We start from the raw sequence: 17,925 nt of genomic DNA, 5'->3' as shown, positions 1-17,925 counted from the left end.
TGGGTGGTGGAAGGGGGGTGGAGTGAGATTGTTGTTGTGGGTGGTGGTGGTAGGGGGGTTGAGTGAGATTGTTGTTGTGGGTGGTGGAAGGGGGGTCGAGTGAGATTGTTGTTGTGGGTGGTGGAAGGGGGGTGGAGTGAGATTGTTGTTGTGGGTGGTGGTGGTAGGGGGGTCGAGTGAGATTGTTGTTGTGGGTGGTGGTGGTAGGGGGGTTGAGTGAGATTGTTGTTGTGGGTGGAGGTGGTAGGGGGGTTGAGTGAGATTGTTGTTGTGGGTGGTGGTAGGGGGGTCGAGTGAGATTGTTGTTGTGGGTGGTGGAAGGGGGGTCGAGTGAGATTGTTGTTGTGGGTGGTGGAAGGGGGGTGGAGTGAGATTGTTGTTGTGGGTGGTGGAAGGGGGGTCAAGTGAGATTGTTGTTGTGGGTGGTGGTGGTAGGGGGGTCGAGTGAGATTGTTGTTGTGGGTGGTGGTGGTAGGGGGGTTGAGTGAGATTGTTGTTGTGGGTGGTGGAAGGGGGGTCGAGTGAGATTGTTGTGGTGGGTGGTGGTGGTAGGGGGGTCGAGTGAGATTGTTGTTGTGGGTGGTGGTGGTAGGGGGGTCGAGTGAGATTGTTGTTGTGGGTGGTGGTGGAAGGGGGGTCGAGTGAGATTGTTGTTGTGGGTGGTGGTGGTAGGGGGGTCGAGTGAGATTGTTGTTGTGGGTGGTGGAAGGGGGGTCGAGTGAGATTGTTGTTGTGGGTGGTGGAAGGGGGGTGGAGTGAGATTGTTGTTGTGGGTGGTGGTGGTAGGGGGGTCGAGTGAGATTGTTGTTGTGGGTGGTGGTGGTAGGGGGGTCGAGTGAGATTGTTGTTGTGGGTGGTGGTGGTAGGGGGGTGGAGTGAGATTGTTGTTGTGGGTGGTGGAAGGGGGGTCGAGTGAGATTGTTGTGGTGGGTGGTGGTAGGGGGGTCGAGTGAGATTGTTGTTGTGGGTGGTGGAAGGGGGGTGGAGTGAGATTGTTGTTGTGGGTGGTGGTGGTAGGGGGGTCGAGTGAGATTGTTGTTGTGGGTGGTGGTGGTAGGGGGGTTGAGTGAGATTGTTGTTGTGGGTGGTGGAAGGGGGGTCGAGTGAGATTGTTGTGGTGGGTGGTGGTGGAAGGGGGGTCGAGTGAGATTGTTGTTGTGGGTGGTGGTGAGAATGTGGGTTTGGGTGAGAGTGTGGTGGTGGAGGTGGTGAGAATGTGGGGGTGGGTGAAAGTGTAGGGTGGAGTGAGAGTGTGGGGTTGGGTGAGAGAATGGAGAGTGGATACAAGGGACAGGGAATAAATCAACACTTTTTGTTGGGAAGACATATAGAGGAAACATATGTTTATGGTGATTTATTTGTTCATCCCATAATTCTCCTTATTCTCAGAAGTACTCAGAAGTAGAAATGGATGTCAGAGAAAAACATTGAGGGCAGAGATGCGATGTTAGAAAGGGGGATTTCAGAGGCTTCTGATGCTTGAAGCTATTCTCCTGACATGGGGCAGAGAGATGAGCAATCTGTTTTGTATGTTGTATCATGTGACACAGAGTGGTAGAACTGGTACACAGTTTGTTCATCAGACAGACAGGTTGACTGGGCTGTGTATCGTGGGATGAAGGTGGAGATTTGTAACCTGCTGTAACTCACCCAGTAGACAACAGATCTGGCTGGTATTGTCAATGGGCGGGACATCACTGGTGGTCCTAGGTGTGGGAGATGTGTACAGCACTGTGCTGCATGGCTTGATGGCCCTGCACATTGGTGTATTGAACACATGCTGTAATAGGTTGTGTAGGACAGCATCTCTTGATGCCTTTTACAGATTCCATATCTATCTCTGTACAATGAGTGGGCGTCCTCACAAGGAAATGTGCGTGGTAATTTCATACTGGCTGGGCTTGGAACACAATCAATGTACAGAAGATCAACTATGGGCACATGATTGAGAATTATTTGGGTTGCTCATGGCCACAGGCACAATACAATATTCTAGCTGAATGACAGCAGTCTGAAAATAATCAAGCCTGGGTCAGACAAACCGGTGATTGATATTATGAGCAATGTCCTATATTGTTGGGGTACAATGACATACAATCAACCCAGTCACCTGTACATCCCTATCAAGTCAAAATTAGTTTATTTGTGTGTAGGCCTTTGGCCCATATATAAGAAATGCAATGCCAATAGTACAATGTGAAACACATTACATGGATTTTAGGACGTCATGTCTTTTGTATGCATAATATACATAATATTGTAGACGTTTTAATAACTCATCTTAAGTTGTACACAACAAACTTGTGAATTTATAATATATATAGTTGGAAATTTCCAATACAATTCTGGCAAATAAACTTTACGTAGTTCAGTATAATGTTTACACAGATCAATACAAAATGATATTCATCTTCAGCAGACATATTGCAAACAGGACACATACGTAAACATAGTTCAACAGATTGCCATCTACCCTCGTTCTGTCGTAAAGGTAAAACATTACATGTTAATTTAATAAAAACACTGTGTATATGTTTGCTATTGTAAATACTAAAATATTTTTTAGGTTCAAACAGTGTTTTATATTCTTTATATATCACATATCGGGTACTACTGTTGAGTGTTGACATCCAGTTTTGACGAAATTCATCTACAACACTCGTTTTAAATACCCCAATGAAAGGCATTGAAAGCTATATTGTCCCCAACAGACTGGTGTAACTATACAAATCCCAAACCATGCGAAAATTAAATGTTACCAACAGATGCTACCCAAGTATTAAGACCAATGTTGTCGACAAACATCAACATGATATATACTTTTTTGGGGATATGCCCTTCGTGCATTCTGGTTAATTTTAGCCAATACTTTACAATATGGACCTGTGCATTGACATAAAGTGAATAGCGACAACATTCACCGTAGACAATGACATTTGGCATTTGTTTTCCCACCTTTAAAAAACTTATACATGCCAAAAGATGTACTCATTCTAATTGATCATACTGCTGGTAACCCCATACTTCTAACCCATATAAAAGTATTGGTAATACCTGTGTATCAAATATTTTAAAATATACTTTTGGATCAATCATTCCTATTACATACAAATTATATTTATTTCCATCAAAACCCGTTTCTCACGATTTGCTAGTTCAGCAATACACCTTGTCATTTTTAAAGTTGAAGAAAATATTACACCCAAGTACTTATAAGTTCATTTCTTCTTGGAAGATAGGATGCCTCCCCTTCAGAAAACAACTACGTTTGATTTTTGAATGTTAACAGGTTAATCCCCAAGTCCATATCCATGTCCCTATCTATGTAATCACCTTGTCCTGGGACCCCATTAAACCTGGAATCCCCATGTCCATATCCATGTCCCTGTCCATGTAATCACCTTGTCCTGGGACCTCAATAAACCTGGAATCCCCATGTCCATATCCATGTCCCTGTCCATGTAATCACCTTTTCCTGGGACCCCATTAAACCTGGAATCTCCATGTCCCTATCCATGTAATCACCTTGTCCTGGGACCCCATTAAACCTGGAATCCCCATGTCCATATCCATGTCCCTATCTATGTAATCACCTTGTCCTGGGACCTCAATAAACCTGGAATCCCCATGGGGCCCCCCAACGAATGAAACTAACAGTTTTACTCCACTAGTCCTTATGATGATAACGTGTAGTGAAATTCCTAAAATAAATATCTACTAGTCCTTGTGGGCAGTATGGCAAGGCCAATTTCTAATGCTGGGGGATCAACTTGAGGCCACTTGATTGAGCACACGAAATGTGTATATATTAAATATGATTAAGCGGTAAATGTGAATATTAAGGTTAGAGTCCAAACTAAGGGCAACTTCATTGAGCGTCTCTGATAATATTATGAATATAATGAACCCTGGTCAACGGTTGAGAAATGTGAATACATAACAGTTCAATGAGGGACAGGCAGCCCTGAGTGAGATGAGAGTGTTCAATATTCTGCCCCTGTAGATGTGTCAGAGACAAGGAACACTAAAACCAGGCAGTTTTAAAAGTATTCTCACAACCCTCTCACACCATCTGTCAGCTGACTGACTGATATAGAAGATTTAACGTGCGCTTTCTGACTGTAGCGTATTTCGCACACGCACATCTGTCAAACTTCTAATTGCTTTATATATGTGAAGGTTGTTGTTTGTTTATGTTGTGATTGTCCCAATCAATCAACTTGACCAAAACAAAGAAACACCTCCACTGATTGGTGTGTTTTATGTGCCTCCACATTCCCAGAATTCCATGCAACAATGACTGCCTCTGTCTCATTGGCCACGACCTCTATTGACCCTAAGGTCAGGCATGTTTAGAAATAGGTGTCCAAATCTTTGCCTCCCTCCAACATTAGCAATCAGACACAATCAGCATTCCTGATTATGAAGTACTTCAACATCAAGTTCGCAAATGAATATTTCTTCCTAAGTGAGAGACGCCAGTGTATTGATAACTGCATTTAGCATTAATCATGTTCCTTGTAGTGTTCCAAATTGTAATAGACTTGCATGATATGTAAAAATCAATACTTCATGCCTTGTTCAAAGCAAATGAATGTATGCTTTTATCTAACACATGGCTTGATTGGTAGGATCTGTTTGCTATTGTTTGAACAAGAGTTTCACCAGAAAATAGTTATGGACAGTGGTGCAAGTGCTGAAATAGTCATTCATCATGTTGCAGTATTGTTTTGAAATGCATGATTTTTGAGAATAAGGGTCATCAAATGTGTAATCTATTTGCCAAGCTTTAATTTTTGTGTAAAGACAGTGATAGATTTGAACCTTGATTTGAAGATATTTTATGTACTTCGATTCAAAGCATGTACATTAAACCATTTGGGATATTTAAGAAAGTTAAATAGAGTGACTTTGTAAAAAAAACTGATCCACCAGATATTCAGTTAGGATTCTCCTTGTTTGTCTTTGTGGAATGTAGTTGCTGTGTCAAAGGAGGTTTAGGTGTCAGACTAGAAGGTGGATAGAAGGAGAGGTGTTAGACTAGAAGGTGGATAGAAGGAGAGGTGTTAGACTAGAAGGTGGATAGAAGGAGAGGTGTTAGACTAGGTGGATAGAATGGAAGGTGTTAGACTAGAAGGTGGATAGAAGGGGAGGTGTTAGACTAGAAGGTGGATAGAAGGAGAGGTGTTAGACTAGAAGGTGGATAGAAGGGGAGGTGTTAGACTAGAAGGTGGATAGAAGGAGAGGTGTTAGAGTAGAAGGTGGATAGAAGGGGAGGTGTTAGACTAGAAGGTGGATAGAAGGAGAGGTGTTAGACTAGAAGGTGGATAGAAGGAGAGGTGTTAGACTAGAAGGTGGATAGAAGGGGAGGTGTTAGACTAGAAGGTGGATAGTAGGAGAGGTGTTTGAAGCGAATGAAATGATAGGTTTATAGCAGCAAGTGGACAGAGAGGTGGACAGAGAGGTTTATAGCAGCAAGTGGAGAGAGAGGTGGACAAAGAGGTTTATAGCAGCAAGTGGAGAGAGAGGTTTATAGCAGCAAGTGGAGAGAGAGGTTTATAGCAGCAAGTGGAGTGAGAGGTGGACAAAGAGGTTTATAGCAGCAAGTGGAGAGAGAGGTGGACAGAGAGGTTTATAGCAGCAAGTGGAGAGAGAGGTGGACAAAGAGGTTTATAGCAGCAAGTGGAGAGAGAGGTTTATAGCAGCAAGTGGAGTGAGAGGTGGACAAAGAGGTTTATAGCAGCAAGTGGACAGAGAGGTGGACAAAGAGGTTTATAGCAGCAAGTGGAGAGAGAGGTGGACAAAGAGGTTTATAGCAGCAAGTGGAGAGAGAGGTTTATAGCAGCAAGTGGAGTGAGAGGTGGACAAAGAGGTTTATAGCAGCAAGTGGACAGAGAGGTGGACAAAGAGGTTTATAGCAGCAAGTGGAGAGAGAGGTGGACAAAGAGGTTTATAGCAGCAAGTGGAGAGAGAGGTTTATAGCAGCAAGTGGAGTGAGAGGTGGACAGAGAGGTTTATAGCAGCAAGTGGAGTGAGAGGTGGACAAAGAGGTTTATAGCAGCAAGTGGAGAGAGAGGTGGACAAAGAGGTTTATAGCAGCAAGTGGAGAGAGAGGTTTATAGCAGCAAGTGGAGAGAGAGGTTTATAGCAGCAAGTGGAGAGAGAGGTGGACAAAGAGGTTTATAGCAGCAAGTGGAGAGAGAGGTTTATAGCAGCAAGTGGACAGAGAGGTGGACAAAGAGGTTTATAGCAGCAAGTGGAGAGAGAGGTGGACAAAGAGGTTTATAGCAGCAAGTGGAGAGAGAGGTTTATAGCAGCAAGTGGAGTGAGAGGTGGACAAAGAGGTTTATAGCAGCAAGTGGACAGAGAGGTGGACAAAGAGGTTTATAGCAGCAAGTGGAGAGAGAGGTGGACAAAGAGGTTTATAGCAGCAAGTGGAGAGAGAGGTTTATAGCAGCAAGTGGAGTGAGAGGTGGACAAAGAGGTTTATAGCAGCAAGTGGACAGAGAGGTGGACAAAGAGGTTTATAGCAGCAAGTGGAGAGAGAGGTGGACAAAGAGGTTTATAGCAGCAAGTGGAGAGAGAGGTTTATAGCAGCAAGTGGAGTGAGAGGTGGACAAAGAGGTTTATAGCAGCAAGTGGACAGAGAGGTGGACAAAGAGGTTTATAGCAGCAAGTGGAGAGAGAGGTTTATAGCAGCAAGTGGAGAGAGAGGTGGACAAAGAGGTTTATAGCAGCAAGTGGAGAGAGAGGTTTATAGCAGCAAGTGGAGTGAGAGGTGGACAAAGAGGTTTATAGCAGCAAGTGGACAGAGAGGTGGACAAAGAGGTTTATAGCAGCAAGTGGAGAGAGAGGTGGACAAAGAGGTTTATAGCAGCAAGTGGAGAGAGAGGTTTATAGCAGCAAGTGGAGAGAGAGGTTTATAGCAGCAAGTGGAGTGAGAGGTGGACAAAGAGGTTTATAGCAGCAAGTGGACAGAGAGGTGGACAAAGAGGTTTATAGCAGCAAGTGGAGAGAGAGGTGGACAAAGAGGTTTATAGCAGCAAGTGGACAGAGAGGTGGACAGAGAGGTTTATAGCAGCAAGTGGACAGAGAGGTGGACAGAGAGGTTTATAGCAGCAAGTGGAGAGAGAGGTGGACAAAGAGGTTTATAGCAGCAAGTGGACAGAGAGGTGGACAGAGAGGTTTATAGCAGCAAGTGGACAGAGAGGTGGACAAAGAGGTTTATAGCAGCAAGTGGAGAGAGAGGTGGACAGAGAGGTTTATAGCAGCAAGTGGAGAGAGAGGTGGACAAAGAGGTTTATAGCAGCAAGTGGAGAGAGAGGTGGACAAAGAGGTTTATAGCAGCAAGTGGAGAGAGAGGTTTATAGCAGCAAGTGGACAGAGAGGTGGACAGAGAGGTTTATAGCAGCAAGTGGACAGAGAGGTGGACAGAGAGGTTTATAGCAGCAAGTGGAGAGAGAGGTGGACAAAGAGGTTTATAGCAGCAAGTGGACAGAGAGGTGGACAGAGAGGTTTATAGCAGCAAGTGGACAGAGAGGTGGACAAAGAGGTTTATAGCAGCAAGTGGACAGAGAGGTGGACAAAGAGGTTTATAGCAGCAAGTGGACAGAGAGGTGGACAAAGAGGTTTATAGCAGCAAGTGGAGAGAGAGGTGGACAAAGAGGTTTATAGCAGCAAGTGGAGAGAGAGGTTTATAGCAGCAAGTGGAGAGAGAGGTGGAGAGAGAGGTTTATAGCAGCAAGTGGAGAGAGAGGTTTATAGCAGCAAGTGGAGTGAGAGGTGGACAAAGAGGTTTATAGCAGCAAGTGGACAGAGAGGTGGACAAAGAGGTTTATAGCAGCAAGTGGAGAGAGAGGTGGACAAAGAGGTTTATAGCAGCAAGTGGAGAGAGAGGTTTATAGCAGCAAGTGGAGAGAGAGGTTTATAGCAGCAAGTGGAGTGAGAGGTGGACAAAGAGGTTTATAGCAGCAAGTGGACAGAGAGGTGGACAAAGAGGTTTATAGCAGCAAGTGGAGAGAGAGGTGGACAAAGAGGTTTATAGCAGCAAGTGGAGAGAGAGGTTTATAGCAGCAAGTGGAGTGAGAGGTGGACAAAGAGGTTTATAGCAGCAAGTGGACAGAGAGGTGGACAAAGAGGTTTATAGCAGCAAGTGGAGAGAGAGGTGGACAGAGAGGTTTATAGCAGCAAGTGGAGAGAGAGGTTTATAGCAGCAAGTGGAGTGAGAGGTGGACAAAGAGGTTTATAGCAGCAAGTGGAGAGAGAGGTTTATAGCAGCAAGTGGAGAGAGAGGTGGACAAAGAGGTTTATAGCAGCAAGTGGAGAGAGAGGTGGACAAAGAGGTTTATAGCAGCAAGTGGAGAGAGAGGTTTATAGCAGCAAGTGGAGAGAGAGGTGGAGAGAGAGGTTTATAGCAGCAAGTGGAGAGAGAGGTTTATAGCAGCAAGTGGAGTGAGAGGTGGACAAAGAGGTTTATAGCAGCAAGTGGAGAGAGAGGTGGACAAAGAGGTTTATAGCAGCAAGTGGAGAGAGAGGTTTATAGCAGCAAGTGGAGAGAGAGGTTTATAGCAGCAAGTGGAGTGAGAGGTGGACAAAGAGGTTTATAGCAGCAAGTGGACAGAGAGGTGGACAAAGAGGTTTATAGCAGCAAGTGGAGAGAGAGGTGGACAGAGAGGTTTATAGCAGCAAGTGGAGTGAGAGGTGGACAAAGAGGTTTATAGCAGCAAGTGGACAGAGAGGTGGACAAAGAGGTTTATAGCAGCAAGTGGAGAGAGAGGTTTATAGCAGCAAGTGGACAGGTGGACAGAGAGGTGTATTGAAGTGAGCGAACAGAGAGGTTTTCATTGAGGAGAATTAACGTTTCCATTGCATATGAAGAGGGAGAATGTGCAGACCCACAACAAAGAAGTTGTCTTGTTTTGACCAATATTATTCACAAACATTTCATTACTGTTCGACCTGAATATAAAAACCAGTACGATGTGGTTGAATCTGGTTAAACATAAACTATGTCGAAACCATAGACAAGTAGATATGAGGTCAAAAAGGTGGCACCTTTCCAACCAACCTCTACAATGGCAGTGTGAGTCCGTTACACAGACTCGCATCGTGTGAATATATTACTTCCAATCTATCAGTGGTGACTTCGGTGTTCAGCGTTCAACTCAGGGCCCAATGAGCAGATAATTTTTATGCAGTGTGTTTTCAAATGTGTGCCGCGAATCTGTTAACAAATAGTTTTGGTTGATATTTGTAAACATTGGTAATTTGGGGAACACAAACAGCCTTGACAAGATATAGTGTTGCTTTGAATGAGTTCATCCTACATTATATGAGATATGTTCCTGTACTGATGTTTCTATTGTAGTGAATGTGAAAGTTTTAATGTTTATCAAATTTCATATTAATTAATACAATTTGAATGCACTTTTCATCATAGAAAGATATTCATATGCTGTGATTAATGAAGAACATTTTGCATGTTCAAACATACTCAGTGTTAGATATTATGGAGGTCCTTGTGTCCTTCAGGATTTCTGATTTAAGGTCAATCTGGGCATCCCCTAAATCTGTTTCTATGACTTGAAGGTTATGAAAGGGACCCCTGAACACAGGAAACTCATGTAGGACACCTAGAATCACATACACCTGAAGCAGTTGGATACACTGTCCATAACTTCCTTTCTCAGAGGTTGATGAAACTTAGTTTTGGTCTCGACTACGTACTACACAAATCATAGTTCGAGCATAACCTGGAATGGAAAGACCGGTTCCCACCTTTATGGACATTGTGATAATTCCTGCAACAAGGGCAGACTACCTGACGTTCCGACCCCTCAGTCAGTGTGGCCAGACAACCGTGGAGCCAGTGCCTTGCTGTGAGTCTACATAGGTTCCACTGCTGGCTGTATGTGATGGAGTTGGAGCAGCATTACAGCTAACCCATAACAATAGTTGTAGGCATAAAACAGTGAAGAGCATTCATTTCACTCTGTGATTGGCAGCACAAAAATATATTACAAGTTGCTAAGGTATCACTTTGTACAAGATGACTCTTTTATCAGTTGCCAACATGTGAAGATCTGGGGTAGAATAGGTCTTTAGCAACCCATGCTTGGGGTAAAAAAGTGACTATGCTTGTTGTAAGAGGCGGCACAAGATCTGGTGGTCAGGCTTGCTGATTTGGCTGATGCATGTCATCGTATCCAAGTTGCGTAAATGAATGCGCATGATGGCAATCACTGGATTGTCTGGTACAGATTTAATTATTTATAGATCGCCGTCATACAGCTGGAATATTGCTGAGTTCGGCAATAAGCAAGAATCAAACAAACAAACAAACAAACTTAGCATTCCCCCTGTGCCCTATGTTGGTTTTAGCATTCCCCTTGTGCCCTACGTGGGTTTTAGCATTCCCCCTATGCCCTACATGGGTTTTAGCATTCCCCCTGTGCTCTACAGGGGTTTCAGCATTGCCCCTGTGCCCTATGTGGGTTTTAGCATTCCGCCTGTGCCCTACAGGGGTTTCAGCATTGCCCCTGTGCCCTATGTGGGTTTTAGCATTCCCCCTGTGCCCTACAGGGGTTTTAGCATTCCCCTGTGCCCTACAGGGGTTTTAGCATTCCCCCTGTGCCCTACAGGGGTTTCAGCATTGCCCCTGTGCCCTACAGGGGTTTTAGCATTCCCCTGTGCCCTATGTGGGTTTTAGCATTCCCCTGTGCCCTACAGGGGTTTTAGCATTCCCCCTGTATCCTACAGGGGTTTCAGCATTGCCCCTGTGCCCTATGTGGGTTTTAACATTCCCCCTGTGCCATACGTGGGTTTTAGCATTCCCCCTGTGCTCTACAGGGGTTTCAGCATTGCCCCTGTGCCTTATGTGGGTTTTAGATTGCCCTCTGTAGTTCCTTGCGTGACAATCTGTGTTTTCCACTGCCACTGAAGTTTTCTTTTTCAATATTATGAGTATGTTGTGAAAACACATATATATGGCATTGATGTATGTTTGGATAAGAAATGATCATACATCAATAATAACAACATGTTGTTTATCATGAGATTTAAACAGTCAACTATGGTTATAATGAACTGAAAGGGACGATTAATTTTGGTTCGTAATAACCATAGTTCGTTATAAGCATATATACAAATGGCCAGGACCAAAGATTAGTTCTATATATCTGTCAGTTCGTTATAAGCATGTTCATTATAAACATAGTTGACTGTATAGCATTTTTTCATATTTGGAGTGGTAGGCAGCGCTACAAATGAACTTCAAATAGGTGCAAGCTCCAAGGGCTAGTATGTTTTAACTTGCACCAACCCTGATGAAAATTCACATAAGGAGTAAAGATGAAAAAGAAGAAACCCACTCTGTTTCAAGTATAATACTGTAATGTAGGCCCGTCATCCAGCAATAGGCCTAATGGCATCAGTCTGGGAGGGAGCGGCCCTCTGATGTAGACTCTTGTATTACATGGCATCAGTCTGGGAGGGAGCGGCCCTGTTATAGTGACTCTTGTATTACATGGCATCAGTCTGGGAGGGAGCGGCCCTGTTATAGTGACTCTTGTATTACATGGCATCAGTCTGGGAGAGAGCGGCCCTGTTATAGTGACTCTTGTATTACATGGCATCAGTCTGGGAGAGAGCGGCCCTGTTATAGTGACTCTTGTATTACATGGCACCAGTCTGGGAGGGAGCGGCCCTGTTTTAGTGACTCTTGTATTACATGGCATCAGTCTGGGAGAGAGCGGCCCTGTTATAGTGACTCTTGTATTACATGGCATCAGTCTGGGAGGGAGAGGCCCTGTTATAGTGACTCTTGTATTACATGGCATCAGTCTGGGAGAGAGCGGCCCTGTTATAGTGACTATTGTATTACATGGCATCAGTCTGGGAGGGAGAGGCCCTGTGATATTGACACTTGTATGTGCCGCCATTATTACATGGCATCAGTCTGGGAGGGAGTGGCCCTGTGATGTAGACACTTTATGTACCGACATTATTACATGGCATCAGTCTCGGAGAGAGCGGCCCTGTGATATTGACACTTGTATGTACCGCCATTATTACATGGCATCAATCTGGGAGGGAGTGGCCCTGTGATGTAGACACTTGTATTACATGGCATCAGTCTGGGAGAGAGTGGTCCTGTGATATAGACACTTGTATTATGTGGCATCAGTCTCGGAGAGAGCGGCCCTGTGATATAGACACTTGTATTACATGGCATCAGTCTGGGGGGGAGTGGCCCTGTGATATAGACACTTGTATGTACCGCCATTATTACATGGCATAAGTCTCGGAGAGAGCGGCCCTGTGATATAGACACTTGTATGTACCGACATTATTACATGGCATCAGTCTAGAAGAGAGTGGCCCTGTGATATAGACACTTGTATGTACCGCCATTATTACATGGCATCAGTCTCGGAGAGAGTGGCCCTGTGATATAGACATTTGTATGTACCGACATTATTACATGGCATCGGTCTGGGGGGAGCGGCCCTGTGATATAGACACTTGTATGTACCGCCATTATTACATGGCATCAGTCAGGGAGAGAGCGGCCCTGTGATATAGACACTTGTATGTACCGACATTATTACATGGCATCACTCCTGTGATACAGACACTTGTATGTACCGACATTATTACATGGCATCAGTCTGGGAGGGAGTGGCCCTGTTATATAGACACTTGTATGTACCGACATTATTACATGGCATCAGTCTGGGGGGAGTGGCCCTGTGATATAGACACTTGTATGTACCGACATTATTACATGGCATCAGTCTCGGAGAGAGCGGCCCTGTGATATAGACATTTGTATGTACCGACATTATTACATGGCATCGGTCTGGGGGGAGCGGCCCTGTGATATAGACACTTGTATGTACCGCCATTATTACATGGCATCAGTCAGGGAGAGAGCGGCCCTGTGATATAAACACTTGTATGTACCGACATTATTACATGGCATCACTCCTGTGATATTAGACACTTGTATGTACCGACATTATTACATGGCATCCCTCCTGTGATATTAGACACTTGTATGTACCGACATTATTACATGGCATCACTCCTGTGATACAGACACTTGTATGTACCGACATTATTACATGGCATCAGTCTGGGAGGGAGTGTCCCTGTTATATAGACACTTGTATGTACCGACATTATTACATGGCATCAGTCTGGGAGGGAGTGGCCCTGTTATATAAACACTTGTATGTACCGACATTATTACATGGCATCAGTCTGTGAGGGTGTGGCCCTGTTATATAGACACTTGTATGTACCGACATTATTACATGGCATCAGTCTGGGAGGGAGTGGCCCTGTGATATAGACACTTGTATGTACCGACATTATTACATGGCATCAGTCTGGGAGGGAGTGGCCCTGTGATAAAGACACTTGTATGTACCGACATTATTACATGGCATCAGTCTGGGAGAGAGCGGCCCTGTGATATAGACACTTGTATGTACCGACATTATTACATGGCATCAGTCTGGGAGGGAGTGGCCCTGTGATATAGACACTTGTATGTACCGACATTATTACATGGCATCAGTCTGGGAGGGAGTGGCCCTGTGATATAGACACATGTATGTACCGACATTATTACATGGCATCAGTCTGGGAGGGAGCGGCCCTGTGATATAGACACTTGTATGTACCGACATTATTACATGGCATCAGTGTGGGAGGGAGTGGCCCTGTTATATAGACACTTGTATGTACCGACATTATTACATGGCATCAGTCTGGGAGGGAGTGGCCCTGTGATATAGACACTTGTATGTACCGACATTATTACATGGCATCAGTGTGGGAGGGAGTGGCCCTGTTATATAGACACTTGTATGTACCGACATTATTACATGGCATCAGTCTGGGAGGGAGTGGCCCTGTTATATAGACACTTGTATGTACCGACATTATTACATGGCATCAGTCTGGGAGGGAGTGTCCCTGTTGTATAGACACTTGTATGTACAGACATTATTACATGGCATCAGTCTGGGAGGGAGTGTCCCTGTTGTATAGACACTTGTATGTACAGACATTATTACATGGCATCAGTCTGGGAGGGAGTGGCCCTGTTATATAGACATTTCACTGTGTGTATAAAATTATGATGACCTGTTTTTAAGACAATAAGTGATTACCATGATGTATATTTCAAAACAACATCCATCCTTAATTATTTCCTTGTGCACTATTTCCTGCTTTCTTCTCTGTAGAGTGATGGTAAAGCAGGATGTGAAAGGAGTGACGTTAATGATATGATGTGACCTCAGTGTGCAGGGAATATATTTTGCATTGAACATTTGCACAACATCATTGATGGTTTGGAAGTACCATGTGAGACATCCTCATTGTTATAGTACATTTATTGTGATCATCTTGCTTAAATGCTACAACATGAGATGTTATTTTATCTTTTTCAGCATACTGAGGTGCATTTGTCAACCCTTTGTGTAAGTCAGGGTGAGAGACACCTAAGTAAGAACTGACCTTCAAGAACTGTTGTTTGTATTAAGAGGCGACTTACGGCATTTAGTGTCAGGCTCGCTGACTTGGTTGATGCATGTCATCGTATCCCAGTTACATAGATCAATGCTAAAGATATTATCAATCAGTGGATTGACTGGTCCAGATTCAGTTATTTACAAACAGCCATAATATAGCTGTACTATTGCTAAGAAGGGTGTTCAACAAAAACAAACAAACATTTGTCAACTTATTTGGGGGATTTAAGTTGGATGTTACCTGATCACCTTGAATGTCCTGAGGTGATGGGATGTGTTTGGTATCAGTGTGTGAATTCACCCTCAAGGATTGGGTGTCTCACTGTGAATTCACCCTCAAGGATTGGGTGTCTCACTGTGAGTTCACCTTCAGGGATTGGGTGTCTCACTGTGAGTTCACCCTCAGGGATTGGGTGTCTCAATGTGAGTTCACCCTCAGGGATTGGCTGTCTCACTGTGAGTTCACCCTCAGGGATTGGGTGTCTCACTGTGAGTTCACCATCAGGGATTGGGTGTCTCACTGTGAGTTCACCCTAAGGTATTGGGTGTCTCAATGTGAGTTCACCTTCAGGGATTGGGTGTCTCACTGTGAGTTCACCTTCAGGGATTGGGTGTCTCACTGTGAGTTCACCTTCAGGGATTGGGGTCTCACTGTGAGTTCACCCTCAGGGATTGGGTGTCTCACTGTGAGTTCACCTTCAGGGATTGGGTGTCTCATTGTGAGTTCACCCTCAGGGATTGGGTGTCTCATTGTGTAATTTGTGAGTTCACCTTCAGGGATTGGGTGTCTCATTGTGAGTTCACCTTCAGGGATTGGGTATCTCACAGTGAGTTCACCTTCAGGGATTGGGTATCTCACTCAGGGACTAGAGTATCGCACATTACTTGTGGTTCTGATTAGTCATTAAATGCACAGTGGAGGTTTGTGCCTTGCTTGGCATTTAAATTGTTGAAACATGCTGTCTATAATTGCAATGTTCACATGTACAATATCTTCCCAACCACTCACACATATTACCACAATATCAGACCAAAGAAGGCAACAGGATATTCCTTGTATTCTGCTTGAATGTTTTGATTAGATGTAAGTCACAAGAATTCTGTGAAACATGATTTAGCAAGTAGTATTTGGATTCAAAACACGATGACATTTGTGCTGCTGCCATTTGAGTTTGAGTTATGCCTCCTGAGAAATATAGCAGAAGACAGTTGTGTCATGACTTCTGGCTGTTTTATATCATGAATGTCATCACAGCCAGCCATGTAAAGTGACATTTGTTTTAGGAGCTTTCAGCAAATAGACCTTATTTGTTTCCATGACAACCAGCAATTGTGCCTTGCCCACTCATTGATGTATGTAACGCCTATGCAAAGAGAAAAGCATTGCTTTTACAGGTGACACAGTTATGAGCAAAATGTGATAAATGTCCTGGGTGCATCACAGTGCGCGAGGGAGTGGCAAAGTGCACTTGTGTCTGTAGTACCTCTGCCATATAGGCGAACAAGTCATTGGTACAGTCACCTGCTCTAATGTCACCACGGGACACCATGTATTTCAAATATTGTGCAATGTATAGTGTCCGTGAATAGCAAGGGAATGTCTAGGGGAGAAAAAGGTTATATAACTTAATGAATAGGTGCACTGCTTCAGGGCTAGCATACTGATATAAGGCCACACTTTTGTAACTTTTGGTTTCATGGATTTATTCAAGCTTTTCCACACAAGATCGGAATAAAAGTTAAAATGAATGTCAATTATTTATTTATATATGCTCACCACCAAATGAAACGCGAACCATAGAAACATATAGAGAAGTATGTTTGGTAAGAAGAGATTTGTAACAATTAATGACAAAACTAACAATCAGTCAAGTGTTACCACAGAGTGTCATTATTCTTATCACGATATGCTGCAAGGGATTTCCAAACTTTACACTCTAATCCTGCACAAGATATATATCTCTACCACCCTAGACTGAAGACGTGAAAATCAACAAACTGAAGTCTGCTTTTATGTCAGTGACAGCTTCGAACGAGGGGCAAGGTCACCCCCGGAATAAAGACAACCATGATCTACTTACAGCGTTTGAAGTTAGAGATGAGGAATGTTAATGTTATTATTCACATTTGGGATATTTTGGGCCAATTAATCAGAAATCAGGCACACTTCTACGGAGTTTAAGAATGATTTGTATCGGAAATGTTCACTTTGAGAGATCTGGTAGTGCAGTCGTGAACAAACAACTCCCAAAACAGTGTCACAAAACACGCTTCGAAGGGGACACTGATGGCACAACCGGATCATCCCAAGTAAGTCTTGACATCTGACTAGATAGTTTAAACTAACTTCATTTCACAACGCTTATCCTTTTATACTAAATCAAATTGAAAGTTGCGAAAGTGGTTGGGTGCGTCACGCTCATGGGGACCCTCGATCGATCGGTAGTCGTACATTGTAAATGGATATAGCTCGATTATATAATGTATGTAAAAGCTCTATGCATGACTTATATAGAATGCAAACCGAATTTGATGCGTGTGACTATCTTGTTTGGTTTAATAAAGTGTTTGTAAATATCTCTCGCTCTAATGAGATTGCTTCAGTTCTGCCTTGTAGTTGCAAAATGAATGACATCTCGCAATTTTTTATGACTGAAAAGGTCAGGTTTATCCAATCAAAACGATTAAAACAAAGTCAACCTTGTACAACACACATGCGACTCATGGGGATTCAGTATCTTACCACCTGTATCTTCACCATGTGGGTGATAAACACGTATATACTTCTACACCTATACGGCTACATACATACAGCATGTCACACATACAAACAACTGTTTGATTGATGTAATCGTAAGGACATCACATGTGATGCGTTCATGAGCGTCCGTTCACACTACATACTGTTTGTTCGTTTTTGCATTGAACCAGTCTTATATCTCGTGAATATGAGTAAGTCTTTATATATTGACCAACATGTATATTTTTTACGTTGCTTTTAGCATTGAGTATATATAAAAGTCATTCTGCTGTGGAGTGAAAACTGCAGCAGGCCTCTTGAATCACTGATAGTGATGTAGACATGGAATTTATATGTCACATTTTGTTTTGTATAAGAGGGTCTACATTACCACCTGGAGACAAAATATAAATTAACATACTTATGTTTGATTTATTTCTTAGACCGGCTACTTTTCAGTTGGGGCGGTGGGCCTATGAAACGAAAAATAAAAAATGAAGGCCTTATATCGGAAAAGATATGTTACTTTAAAAATAAATCTATTTCTTTTACTTGCTGTGTTTACAATTATATGTATGTATGTATGTATGTATGTATGTATGTATGTATGTATGTATGCATGTATGTATTTTACTTGCTGTG

General features: G+C 43.4%; 1 protein-coding gene across 2 annotated transcripts in view; it reads left to right on the top strand.

Annotated features, from left to right (window-relative positions):
* Positions 1 to 17,925, top strand: part of LOC139444928 (SLIT-ROBO Rho GTPase-activating protein 1-like) — a 180,515-nt gene that overhangs the window by 57,321 nt on the left and 105,269 nt on the right. The window lies entirely within an intron of this gene.

This window comes from Haliotis cracherodii, unplaced genomic scaffold (genome assembly GCF_022045235.1).
Source record: "Haliotis cracherodii isolate W230 unplaced genomic scaffold, xgHalCrac1.p SCAF_6, whole genome shotgun sequence".
NCBI classification, from domain to species: domain Eukaryota; kingdom Metazoa; phylum Mollusca; class Gastropoda; order Lepetellida; family Haliotidae; genus Haliotis; species Haliotis cracherodii.
This window is presented reverse-complemented; position numbering and strand designations above follow the sequence as displayed.